Below are 13,703 nucleotides of genomic sequence, written 5' to 3' on the forward strand. Positions count from 1 at the left end.
TACTCCTTTTTAACTGATTTGGAAAAGATTACATATTCAAAACTCTAAATAAAGATTTGACAATTAAATATGATACCACTTGTAGCAAAAAAATATGACACATTTTGTGACACATTATGGAATCTGAGATGACACAAAAAGCACATTCTAGGAAAAAATATGACACACTCCTTAAAAAAAATTTGGCAGCCCTGTGTGGGGGGGCACTCCGAACTATAGAGGCCCCGATAATCCTTATTGGCAGAAAAAGATATTACGCTGTTTGGTATATCTTGTAAAGCGTTATCTGAATCTTAGATATCCAGCTTAATCCGTTTATAAATTCTCCGATAAGGTTTGAAAAAGAAAAGTTTGTCTGATGTAAGTAATGAACGATATTGAAACTCAGAACTAAAATTATCCTTTCGCAGTTAATTCAACATATGTGAGCAAAATTATCCCAAATAAGCTGGCTGTTAATATTTCCTTTTATTCGTAGGATTCTGTAAAACTAGCGCTTTTACTGAAAACACATAACCGAGGAAAAAAACAGAATATTCTCTTAGGAACATAAAAGTCTTTAAGTAGCCAACGAAAAATAAAAGAATAATAGTCCTATATAGTGTTCTCAATAGTATTTTGCTGGTCATAATATCGATAAATCTCAATATAATATTGAAATTCTCTAAAAAACTCAAGAAAGCTCAGTTTTCCGTAAAGCGCATAGTGTAGTCAGTGTATTTGAGCTAGTTCTTTAGATATATGTTGCGTAAACTACGAACCAATAATTTTTGTTTGATTTTCGAAATTTCAACTTCGATCTTAATTGTTATTAAATAAAAAGAACAAGTTTTTTTTTAGCTGAAAGTAAGGAGTGACGTTAAAACTTAAAACGAACAGAAATTACCCTACGTATGAAAGGGGCTGTTCCCTCCTCAACGCACTGCTCTTTGCGCTAAAGTTTGACTCTTTCTCTCAGCTCTACTTTTTAAAACAGTAAAAACTTTAGCGTAAAGAGCGATGTGTTGAGGAGGGAACAGTCCCTTTCATACATAGGGTATTTTTTTTTCTGAACATTTTTGAGTTAATCCATGTTTTGATTTCGGCTCTCCGCAGATGAATAATTGAAACGAAATTTGCATATATTTTTTTGGTTAAATAGCTATCTCATAGTTTTGATCGAACAATTTTGAGAAAAAAGGAGCGTGGGAGGTCCAGTTACCCTCCAATTTTTGGTTACTTAAAAAGGTAACTAGAACTTTTATTTTTTTACGAACGTTTTCATTAGTAAAAGATATACGTAACTTACGAATTAGCTTACGTAACGAACTTTTATATTCTTATGTTTTTATTACGTATATGAGGGTGTTCGCCCACTCGTCCATACCTCACTCTTTACACTAAAGCTTAAATTTTGTCCTAATTCCTTAAGAATGACCCCGAAATCAAAAAGGCCGTAGAATAAATAGTTGAAATTACTAAAAATACTTTAGCGTAAAGAGTGAGGTATTAGGAGGAGGTGAACCCCTTATATGCGTAATATTTTCTGTTTGTTTTAGGTTTAATGCTGCTCCTTACTTTCAGTCGAAAAAACTTTTTCATATTTATTTTTTCATTGTTTTTTTAAGTAATGCTGGAAAATCTTGCGCCCCCTTCATGGAAATTTTCTTCCCCCATCACAAATTCCTTCATGGAAAGTACCCCCCACATAACCCCCTCTTCCCCAACCCTCCTCCCAACCAAAAAATCTCCCTGAAAACGTCTGTACACTTCCCAGTAACCATTACTATATGCAAACACTGGTCTAAGTTTGTAACTTGCAGCCCCTCCCAGGGTACTGTAGGGGAGTAAGTCGTCTCCAAAGACATAGTTATAAGGTTTTTCTACTTTGCTGAATAAAATGGCTATCTCAGTGATCCGACGACTTTGGGGAAAAATGAGCGTGGGAGGGGGCCTAGGTGCCCTCCAATTTTTTTGATCACTTATAAAGGGCACTAGAACTTTTCATTTCCGTTCGAATGAGCCCTCTCGCAAAATTCTAAGACCACTGGGTCAATACGCTCACCCCTGGGAAAAAAACAAACAAACAAAAAAACAAATAAACGCGCATCCGCAATCTAGCAAAAAATGCAGAATTCCACATTTTTGTAGATAGGAGCTTGAAACTTGTACATTGGTTCTTTGATACGCTGAATCTGATGCAGAGGCGCAATTTAGGCCAAATCTTGGGGTGGGCATGAACTCCATTTCGGGCCCCCCTCAACTTACACGTAAGAAAAAAGTGCGAGTTTTGGCAGCACATCGACCGAATATTCTAAGTAAAAACTCATTTTCAGCACCCGTGTGTTGCATGGAAATGTACTGTAACCCAATGTAGAATTCAGCCACACTGACCTCTAAGATTAATTATAACATCAAAGGTCATAATCAACGAGGTTAAGTGATTAAACTGAAAGTGGAAAATTCAACCCGACTAAAGGCTGGCCCTCCTCAGCGAGAAACTTTCTTATTTAAGTAAACAGTACGTCGGTGAAAGTAATAGGCGTGCAGCAATTCCAAATCAATTGGACAGAATGGATTATGTTGGACATAATGGATTATTATGGCCGGCAAAGGGCCCTTTGTGGTGGAAGCTTTGGCCCCCCTGAAAAATCTGGGGTGGGCATTTGCCCACCCCTAACCCCCCCAAATGGCGCCTCTGATCTGATGGTGTGATTTTCGTTAAGATTCTATGACTTTTAGGGGGTGTTTCCCCCTATTTTCTAAAATAAGGCAAATTTTCTCAGGCTCATAACTTTTGATGGGTAAGACTAAACTTGATGAAACGTATATATTTAAAATCAGCATTAAAATGCAATTCTTTTGATGCAACTATTGGTATCAAAATTCCGTTTTTTAGAGTTTTGGTTACTATTGAGCCGGGTCAATCCTTATTACAGTTCGTTACCACGAACTGTTTGATCAGAAAAGCTTTGTTTTTAAAATTAATTTTCGTTTGTTTTTAAGCTTTTTAGATACATGCAATAGATACAATCGATGATCATGCCTTGTAGACCATAAATAATTAATTCCAGCGACGTAATGTCATCTGTAAAAGCCGTATCTGTCAGAAATTGCAAGAAACAATCTATTTGTCCAAAGACGATTCTGCTGGGGTTTCTCACTGTATTATTCATAATTTTTCCTGTCACCTAGTTGAATAGTAGAGGTATTGGGGACATCCTTACTTTCTTCTTGCCTCTACTGGGAACAGAGAAGTAACGTTGCCTGCTACCAAGGCTCGAGCTCCGGTGTCTTTGCACGTGCTTCATAGTATCTCGTTGAGTTGTTGCGGCTCACCGTACAGCCATAGCTCTTTATAGATCTTCCCTGCCGAGAGATTTAAAGGCAGTTATTAAGTCGATACAAGAGGTTGACAAATCTTGCTCTACTTCTGTAGGATTAAGCAAATCTTCAATGTTTTTTCTGGGCAGTCTCTGCCTAGTCAGAAGCCTTTACGTTAAGGACTAAGTAAATCGTCTCCTGCTTTTGTGAATCGTTTTAAGGAATGACGCAAAATAATTTTGATCAGGGAGATACCCTATTGTTTCCGCAGATGGCTCTGTCTTCCCTTTTGTAGATTGGAACGAAGAGATAAACTTTTCAGTTCTTTTGCAAAATTCCTTGTCGTCCATGCCAGGAAAAAAATTGGTTAAACGGCATAGAAGAGTTGCTGGGGCATTGCAAACTTTGGAAGAGTCCTATGGTCTCCTGGAGTCGTATTATCCTTCATGTGCCTGAGCGCCTTTATTACATCTGTCATGGTGGGGAGGGGGTGTATGACTTAGGATGAAACTGCTTTATGGGAGTACATTCAAACGGGATAGATTGCATGGGGATCTGACAGTATTCAGCAGCTCTGAAAAATGGTCTCTCCAGCGTCACTAACGTACATACTCTGATTGGATGAATGCTCCAGACTTGTCTTTTGGTATGTTCTTTTCATGTCAATTCTTTCTGGATTTTGAACACTTCCCTGCTGTTGTGGTTCTTGGACACTTCCTCCAGTTGTTTGGGTTGAAATGGAAGAAACAGGTTCATTCGCTAGTAACGGTTCTGAGAATCAACTGCTGTTCACCGCTGGTAGCTGATGAAGAGTGGGTGACTGTCCCTCCGCTTTTGAGAGACGAGTGCTGCCTAACTAAGTAGATTTGAAGCTGATGGCCGGGATTTTGGGATGAAGGAAAAGAATGGTGGATATCATGACTCTACCAAGCAAGGCTCTTCTATAAAAGGTGTATACAAAAAGATATGCAAATCTTATCTCAAAATCTCTCGCCTAAGGGGGCACCAACAAGCCAGTAACTATTGGTGCTATATTTTGTTTTGGGATGCGGAGCCAATGAGCTTTCGTGGGCTAAGGTGAGTTGCTTCATCATAATATTCTAATCTAAAACATTTCTACAAATTTAAAATACCAGCCAAAGAGTTTTTCGGACGAAAGGAATAAAAAGGAAAAAACAACCTCTGTATGCACTAGTTTTGAGGACCGAAGAAAATAAGTTTTTCCCTTTACCTGAAAACTCTAAATCACTTGCCCCTCCTCTTGAAAAAGCGGAAATTTTTCCTAAAATTTCTGATTTGATCCCCTGTCTCTGGGGCAAAACAGTGTAGTTTTTACTGTGTATAAAATTTATTACCTTTTTTTGAAACCTTTTAACTGCATGCAATCTCTGTAATAAAATATAGTCACTGGTCTCTAGAAAAAAAGGAGAAAAAAAACATAGTCTCTTGGGAGCATCCAAAAACAGCTGTCAGGTCCTCTCCGGCTCCGGGGAAACTACATCAAACAGTTCGTGGTAACGAACTGTAGTAAGGAGCGACCCGGCTCAATAGTAACCAAAACTCTACAAAATGGAATTTTGATACCAATAGCTATATCAAAAGAATCGCATTTCAATGCTGGTTTTAAATATATAAGTTTTATCAAGTTTAGTCTTACCCATCAAAAGTTACGAGCCTGAGAAAATTTGCGTTATTTTAGAAAATAGGGGGAAACGCCCCCTAAAAGTCATAGAATCTTAACGAAAATCACGCCATCAGATTCAGCGTATCAGAGAACCCTATTGTAGAAGTTTCGAGCTCCTATCTACAAAAATGTGGAATTTTGCATTTTTTGCCAGAAGGCAGATCACGGATGCGTGTTTATTTGTTGTTTTGTTTTTTTTTTCCCCAGGGGTGATCGTATCGACCCAGTTGTCCTAGAATGTTGCAAGAGGGCTCATTCTAACGGAAATGAAAAGTTCTAGTGCCCTTTTTAAGTGACCAAAAAAATTGGAGGGCACCTAGGCCCTCTCCCACGCTAATTATTTTCCCAAAGTCAACGGATCAAAATTCTGAGATAGCCATTTTATTCAGCGTAGTCGAAAAACCTTATAACTATGTCTTTGGGGACGACTTACTCCCCCACAGTCCCCGTGGGAGGGGCAACAAGTTACAAACTTTGACCTGTGCTTACATATAGTAATGGTTATTGGGAAGTATACAGGCGTTTTCAGGAGGATTTTTTTGGTTTGGGGGAGGGGTTGAGAAGAGGGGGATATGCTGGGGGAAATTTCCTTCGAGAATTTGTAATGGGAGAAGAAAATTTCCATGAAGGGAGAGCAGGATTTACTAGCATTATTTAAAAAAAAAACAATTAAAAAATAAAAGTGAAAAAGCTTTTTCAGCTGGAAGTAAGGAACAGCAATAAAACTTAAAACAAACAGAAATTATTACCCATATGAGGGGCTCACCTCCTTCTAATACCTCGCTCTTTACGCTAAAGTATTTTCGGTAATTTCAACTACTTATTCTACGGCTTTTGTGATTCAGGGGGTCATTCTTAATGAATTGGGATAAAATTTAAGCTTTAGTGTAAAGAGCGAGGTACTGACGATGGGGCGAATCCCCTCATATATGTAATAAAAACATGAGAATACAAAAGTTCTTTACGTAAGCTAATTTATAAGTTAAGTAAATCTTTTACCAATAAAAAGATTCGTAAAAAATTAAAAGTTCTAGTTGCCTTTTTAATTAACCAAAAAATCGGAGGGCAACTAGGCTTCGCCCCCCCCTCTTTTTTCTCAAAATCATTCGATCAAAATTATGAGAAAGCCATTTAGCCCCCCCCCCCCCAAAAAAAAATATGCAAATTTCGTTTTGATTATTCCTCTGCGGAGAGCCAAAATCAAAACATGCATTCATTCAAAAATGTTCAGAAATTAAATAAAAAAAACGAGTTTTTTTAACTGAAAGTAAGGAGCGACATTAAAACTTAAAACGCACAGAAATTACTTCGTATATGAAAGAGGCTGCTTCCTCATCAACGCCCCGCTCTTTACGCTAAAGTTTGACTCTTTCTCTCAATTCTTCTTTCTAAAACAGTAAAAAACTTTAGCGTAAAGAGCGGGGCGTTGATGAGGAAGCAGCCTCTTTCATATACGAAGTAATTTCTGTGCGTTTTAAGTTTTAATGTCGCTCCTTACTTTCAGTTAAAAAAACTCGTTTTTTTTATTTAATATTCAATAAGATCAGATCATAGTTTTTAGATTAGTTATGCAGCATGTAGTTTCATCATGATGCCCTAAATAATATAATGAAAAAAGAAATCAGCGATGCAACAGCATAAACACAGAAATAAACATAAACCATGAAAAAAAAATAAAAAAAATAAATAAAGCATATAAACAAAAAAGAAAGATAGAAGGAGAAAGGAAGACTGTTCTCCTACTTTAGTAATTAATATAGATCAGTACTTGAATGAGGCCTTAACCCTACTCATCCATCCAGTTACATAGGTCAAACAGCGTAGCCATAATCCAGGGACAGGCAGTCATGCCGTAAGTAAGTATAAGTCGTCATTTGCCAAATATTAAAAACAATAAAAAGACAAATAATTCAGAGGCGACAACCCAACAAAAGGACTCATCAGGAGAATACACACTTGCCTATAGGGTTTCTGCACTTTAAATTCCCTACCCGGGCAAGTGGCGTGCCTACCGTAAATTCCCTATGGTATCCCCGTGCCAGGTATCACCCGCAAAATATATGACAATGAAAAAAAAAATGTAAACAACCAAGTAACTCCAGAACTAGCTTATAATATATAATAGATACAGATTGAAAACAGGGTCTTTCTCTCTCACAAGGTGTATTGCAAACGAAATAAAAAAAAAATAAATCAAATAAATAATTAAAGAAATTAATGCATTACTAAAAAATATCTATTACGCTACAGTCAATATTTAATTTTTCTATTAAAATTTGAGTAGTTAGTTTATAATGAATGTAAATGTCTAACATTACCTATTAGAAGCTTTAAAGTATATTAATATGAACGAATTTTAAATTTGTTTTTCGAGTTTCTAATTCAGGAAATGATCAATTGCTTTCCCATAATTAATATCGCTCGAAGCATTTTGTTCAGTTAATCTCCTGCAAACAGCAATTTTTCAAGCATTTCTTCTTATATTTTTAGCTGCAGAATTTAGTGTTGATCGAATCAATGGGTTTTCTAAATCGCTTATACGTTTTGATGCAGATAGTTGATTTAGATGCAAGCAAAGTAATTGTTTTCGTGATAATGTTTTTATGTTTGGAAAATCTGTCATTATCTTTGCATCCTTATAAATTCTGGCATATCAGATGGTAACATTATATTCTCACTTTTGGGAATTAATTAAAATTGGTGTAATTCCTTGTCAAATTCTTAAATAGTAATGCTGCTGCCTTATCAGTTTTTTGGTGCCATGGTGTTAATTGACCAATTATGGAAGTCGCTGTTAACTTTATTTTATGAAGAATAAAAACTGTATTGAATTAATTATACTGATCTTGAATAAAAGCATATTTTCCAATTTTACTTAAATGTCAGCTCAGTCATGTTATTCGAAGGGGATGTTTTACCAATCTAGATTTCAAGTTTTCAAAACAGGTTTCAGCGATTTTGTGAAACAGAAAAATAACAAATAAGAATATTAAAAATTAATGTGAATTCATTTCTTATAACTTGTCTAAGAATGCTTTGACAAAAGGTTTGTAAGAGACCTGTTTCTCACAACCCATGCCGATCAACTGATCTTTTGCAGAGTAAAATGTTGGGGAGGAATTTTCAGGGGGGGATTGTTTGGAAAACACGAATGGGTTAAATTTTTAGGTCACCTGTTTTCTGTTTTTCGGGAGGGTGGATTCAGATTTGTCCGTTCTGTTATTTTATAAATGTCAACAAAGGATAAGAAGAATTAATGCAATCGGTCTAAGGCCATAGAACTCGAGTTTTTTTTAATTCTTCTTTGAGGCAGTAGAGAAGATTCTGCTTAGTTGTTGGCTGAAATTAAGGTTTTTCATATCTTTATTAGTCACTGGTTTAACTCACGCATGTCTCATGGGGAAAAAGTCTTTGTGTTACAATTTCCTTAAATTACAACTTGGAAATTGTAGGGACAGATTAACTTCTGAGAAACTGGATTCTGATGGAACAGTTTCTTGAATTGCACCTGCCCTTTCGATGAAGCTTCTATACATCCCTGTCTAAAGATGTCCTGATTAAAGTGCATAGTAAGAGTAAATTTGTATTCAGTTGTTCCCTCCATTTTCCTTGGCCCTAATAGGGATCGTGCCACAAATTTTGTCAGAAGGTGGAAAATACAAAAATAAGTACTTTTATGTAGTTAGGACTCAAACCCTTCAAACCATGGTGGAGTTCTTTGGGACGTTCTCGAGACGTTGAACCTCAGTGTAGTTTTGCAAACGCTCAAGTGGACTTGTATTTTCTATCAATTTATCCAGTATGAAAGATAATAGCTAGGACCAAAAACATGTTTTAACTAAGGCCTTATGCTATCTTGTAAATATTTGTTTCGTAAAATACGTGTTATTCTCTGTGACATCCAACTCTTTGTTTTTTTGCCATTTCAAACAGTTATATCGTGAACATAATATTCTGCATTATAAAATAAATTCTCCAAACTAATTCTTTATTTTTACATTTCAGGTGTGTTCACAATCGATTAGTGTGTGATTACCTTTGTAAAAAAATAACCTGTTATTGCGCAACACGGTTTCTTAATCACTGGATGAACATTATATATGATTCTCAATAATAATAAAAAAACAGAACAAAAAAACAATGTTGACTAAAAAAACCCATTACTTGTTTTCGGTTCATGGTTTGCTGACGCATTGTCATCCGTTTATTTTGACATCTAAACAGTCAGTAAATCCTCAACAAAATCAGACTCACACATTAATCTGGCCGCTGTGTTTTCAAATGTGTTAAGTTACATTATTTGTAAAACTGGGGCTAATAACCGACATAACTGAAGGAGTTTCTACCCTCAATAACAAAGCACTTTGATCGATTGGCCAAATCCGTGTTCCGGTGCCATATTTGGTTCTCAGCCACTCTTCTATAAAGTTTGTCTTGTGACATCAAGGGTTTTGAATTACTAAAACAGCCATAATATAATATAACCAAGGTACATAGCTGGCTTTAGCGTGACTGATTCCATCTTCATATCATGATGAGAAGTTAGTAGGAAAATGTGTTTCAAATTTGTATTATAGTATGTGTTTACATTAAATAATAGCTAATCAAATATCTTTTTCATGGTTAGGACTGTTTAAATAAGTCAGTCCCCCCTCCCAAGAGCTGGGCCATGAGTGCTACCAGATAATTTCCGGGGGACGGGTGCTGCCTGGATTTAAATTGGAGAGTTTCTCAGTTTCTTGTTTTAACACATTTCAAATGTGTTTTTTTCCTAGGGGATCCATTCCTCATCGTACATCCTGAGTTTGACCCCTCTTGAAATGACTATTAAAATTAAAAAAAAGAAAAGTTGGTTGTTAGTTAGTGGCATAAAATCGAGAGGACATTTATTATGAATGTTGCCATAAATTTATATTAATAAAGTTGCATTTCTTCATTATTCATTGTAATTAAACTATCCATGATGCATGTTTCTATAGTGAAAGATTTTATCTACTATGCTTCGTAATAAACTTTGTCACTCCCTCCATTTCTTCCTCAAGAATTACGCCTTTAACTTTCTTTATTCGTGACGCTACACTCGTAAAATGCACCCTCAAAGATTTTGTAACCCGCTCGCTAGGTTCTGTCTTCAGTGGATGTTACACATGGCGGATACTCGAAGATCAAACGTGCTACTACTGCTAACAACTTACTACAGCACCAAGCCGCCTGAGACCAAGAAAACTGCTCATGCTCTTCTTTCATCCCAATCTGTTCAAAGCTTTACACTTTATCCCCCCAAAGAAGTTTAAATTAATTACCTTTAAATTCCTCATTAAAATCCCGTTCCACAACATTCGAGACGATCTGTTTTTTTGTTGTTTTTATTTGGCCACAGATGGATGGCCAAAAAGACTAATCTCTGTATTTTGTCATCCCTCATCAATAAAACGTGTCCTAGCCATCTCAACCTTTCTGTTATTATAGCCCTAGAATGATGGATAGAACTACATTTATCATTGTTTTGACATAGTCAGTCAAACGGGTATTTAAAATTATACGTAGACAATTCCTCGGGAAAATATTTAACAAATCTTCCTCTGTCTTTCGAAGTCCATACGATTCAAAACCGTACTTGATCACTATTATTACAGTAACTTCCAAAATTTTATTCTTATTTCACAGACTTATTCTTCCAAACTGTTGAGAGGTGTAAAAACAAAACAAAAGCACTCCAGGACTTGGTATTTTACTTTGTTTTTACTTCATCCACCATCTTTACTAAGAATAGTATCCTGGTAATTAAAGCTATGGGCTCGATCGATCTTCTTGTTGCTATATATATATATATATATATATATATATATATATATATATATATATATATATATATATATATATATATATATATATATATATATATATATATATATATATATATATAGACCCTGGTACTTGCCTCGCGGCCGGCTTGTATTTTTTTGATTCTCCAATTACAGAATAGAACAACAAAGCATTATTCTTAGTTTTATGTCATTTGGTATCAAATCAGCAATTTCAATTGAATTTAGAAATTCTTGCGTGATTTCAATTCCTCCATCTTGTTAATGCATCAAAGAATCATCCGTTTTATAGGATTTCTTTTCTGTTGTGACTCGGTTTGATTCTCACTGTTGTTTGTCTTCTTACCGCACGTTTCATTTACAATTCGATGTGATCATTCCTGTCGCATATATTCCAAACACAGATTCCAATGTCCATTTTCGTTTGAGAATCGTTGTGATGTTTGTTGTAATATCATACCCTGTTGCGTTTCATTTTCTTTAATCATTGCCTCAGACATTTTCCTATGACTTTTGCCTTAGCTGTTCGAATTCATTCTAAATCATGTATAATTTTACATTATGTCATAGCTACCAAAAACTTCTTTCACAGCTTTTAAACAACCAAGAATGTTGGAATGCCTATGTCTTCTGACATATCTAAATCACGCATTGGCAATTATCGTTTTATTCTTTGGTTTCGAGTTATATGGTGTCAAATCAGCAATTTCAGTTGAACTAAGAAATGCTGATTTCAATTCAATTTCTCCTTTCTCTTTGTCATTTACAGATATTAAATAACACGTTCCTTATCCCATTGTAATTTCTGAACTTATTATCTAAATTACGCAAAGGCTTAGTTATCGTCTCATTCTTTAATTTTAAGTCACATTTTCGTTTGCAATTCAAATTGATTTACGGTGTTTCCAACTATTTGCTGGATTTTAGGAAGTTTTCAGTTACTTTAGGATCTTGGCGATACATTTCTCATGGGAGAGGGGAGTGGAAAGTTGGGTTGTAGCTCCTAAGACATTTTTGTTTTAAAATTCAAGTTGTGAAATACCCAAAATTTTGGGGGTTGTCGTACGTAACGTCTCCATATGACATCCCAGAGTACGAGGTAACTTAAGCCTTCAGATTATGTTATACAGGTTAGGCACCAAAAGTCGTAATTGCTAAACTAGAAATGAGGAGAACAATCGTCAGAAAAGAAGAAAGTTTATTTAACGTATTCAATTGAGGAGGATTAAGCAAGTGAGGGTTGGTTTTCTTCCAGTATTGATAATGTAGTGAAAATTAATGAAAATGATTGTCGAATGACAGGCAGGACAATCATACGCTATAGAATCAGTTTTGTTCTCCTCTTATCCCTTTCATCTGGGTCATTGAGGGCTTGTTCTGTGCTTAATTGCCTAAAAATGTGACAAAACTGAACAATCCTTTGATATAATTCTTCTCATCTAGTCATTTTTGAAGCACTTTGGTTCCATCACGGGGTAAAAGATCTTGGGTTGGCTCGACAGGGGTAACTAGGGACGGAAACAAATTGCATCAGTTCAGTTTCTGCTAAAAACAAGGTAATAATAACTGCTATCGTGCTAATTATAATGGAAACACTTTAAGTAAAAATAACACCAAGTGTGTATTATTTGTCCAATAACTTTATTTGACAGTTTTGTTCAGTCTGATGTTTCCGACACTCATTGAGGCTTTTGTTTAGCAGGCTCACGGGTTTTTAATGGTTCATCTAGGTAGTTTATACTTGATTCAAAAATGCAGAAGAAACATTTCTGTCTAACAGAGTTTAATCCTTATTTCTTATTAATTTCTTTGGCATGTATATTCTCAGTTAAATGGATGGCTGTTCTTCACTTGACTGCGTGTGATCTTCCTGCCAAATCTGTAAATGCTCATGTCTTAATTATGGGATTTGTGGCTTTTGCTTTTTTGTTTTTAAGTAGTTAAATTCTTGATTTTCCCACTGAAATCGAGCAACTATAATGTGAGTATGTCAATTACAATATAAATATGAGCAAATATTGATCGAATTTATCGTCTTGGTTTTTGATTTTTATCGATTGCTTTGAGGTATTTTGCGATTTTGATTCCCTGAAGCTGGAGGACATACTCTGATTCTTAGCCTTGAATATAATGTTACTAAATTCTCAGAACAAAAGATTATCCCATAAATATTTCAGTTATTTTTATAATTCATCCATCTTCATTTTTCTACTAGCCGTGTGAACTACCGAATTATATAGGGCGCTTAGAAAACTAAAAGTAATTTGTTTTAAACGTTTAGTTTAGACCCCATTTTTGCTAGAAATTTTAAGCATTGTTAAAGGGTAATTTATTATGCGATTCAGTCTGGGATTGCGTGCAGGATTCTGGGAAGAGCTGGATAGTGATGTGTACCTAATTATGTTTAAATGTATTACTACGCTAAGACTCCGGGACAGCCTAATGTCGGTAGGGAGTTTGTGAGCGCTACTTACTGGTATAGCTCCTACAGCTGTTTCTTTACGGTGAGTAGGAGCTCCTGCTATAAAGAAGTAAATGAAATGGTTATAAGGAATTGTAATACAACACAAGAAGCAGTTTGTTTTCTTTTCTTTTCAAAAAAGAAGAACTAAGATCAATATTTTGTACATAATGAAAGTAATTTGAAAAACTTGGTATCAAATGGCCGAGATTCAGGGATTTTGCGACTTAAAGCTATTCAGCTGCTCATCAACTGTTTTATTGTTGTATTTTGTTTTATTGTTGTATTCAACTGTTTATTGTATTTAGATTGCGGATGTCCGCAATTTTAAGATCTCTCCTGGCTGTAAAGCTTACCAGATTATTTCAAAATGAACATGTTTAACTATCTTCATTCTTGAAGATTTCTATGTGCCACCTAAAGATTTTAA

At 35.4% G+C, this 13,703-nt stretch overlaps 1 protein-coding gene across 1 annotated transcript in view; it reads left to right on the forward strand.

Annotated features, from left to right (window-relative positions):
• LOC136040030 (guanylate cyclase 32E-like) overlaps positions 1-13,703 on the forward strand; it is a 265,444-nt gene that overhangs the window by 96,294 nt on the left and 155,447 nt on the right. The gene's annotated exons all lie outside the window — the stretch shown is intronic.

The sequence above is a fragment of the Artemia franciscana genome, chromosome 20, assembly GCF_032884065.1.
Source record: "Artemia franciscana chromosome 20, ASM3288406v1, whole genome shotgun sequence".
NCBI classification, from domain to species: domain Eukaryota; kingdom Metazoa; phylum Arthropoda; class Branchiopoda; order Anostraca; family Artemiidae; genus Artemia; species Artemia franciscana.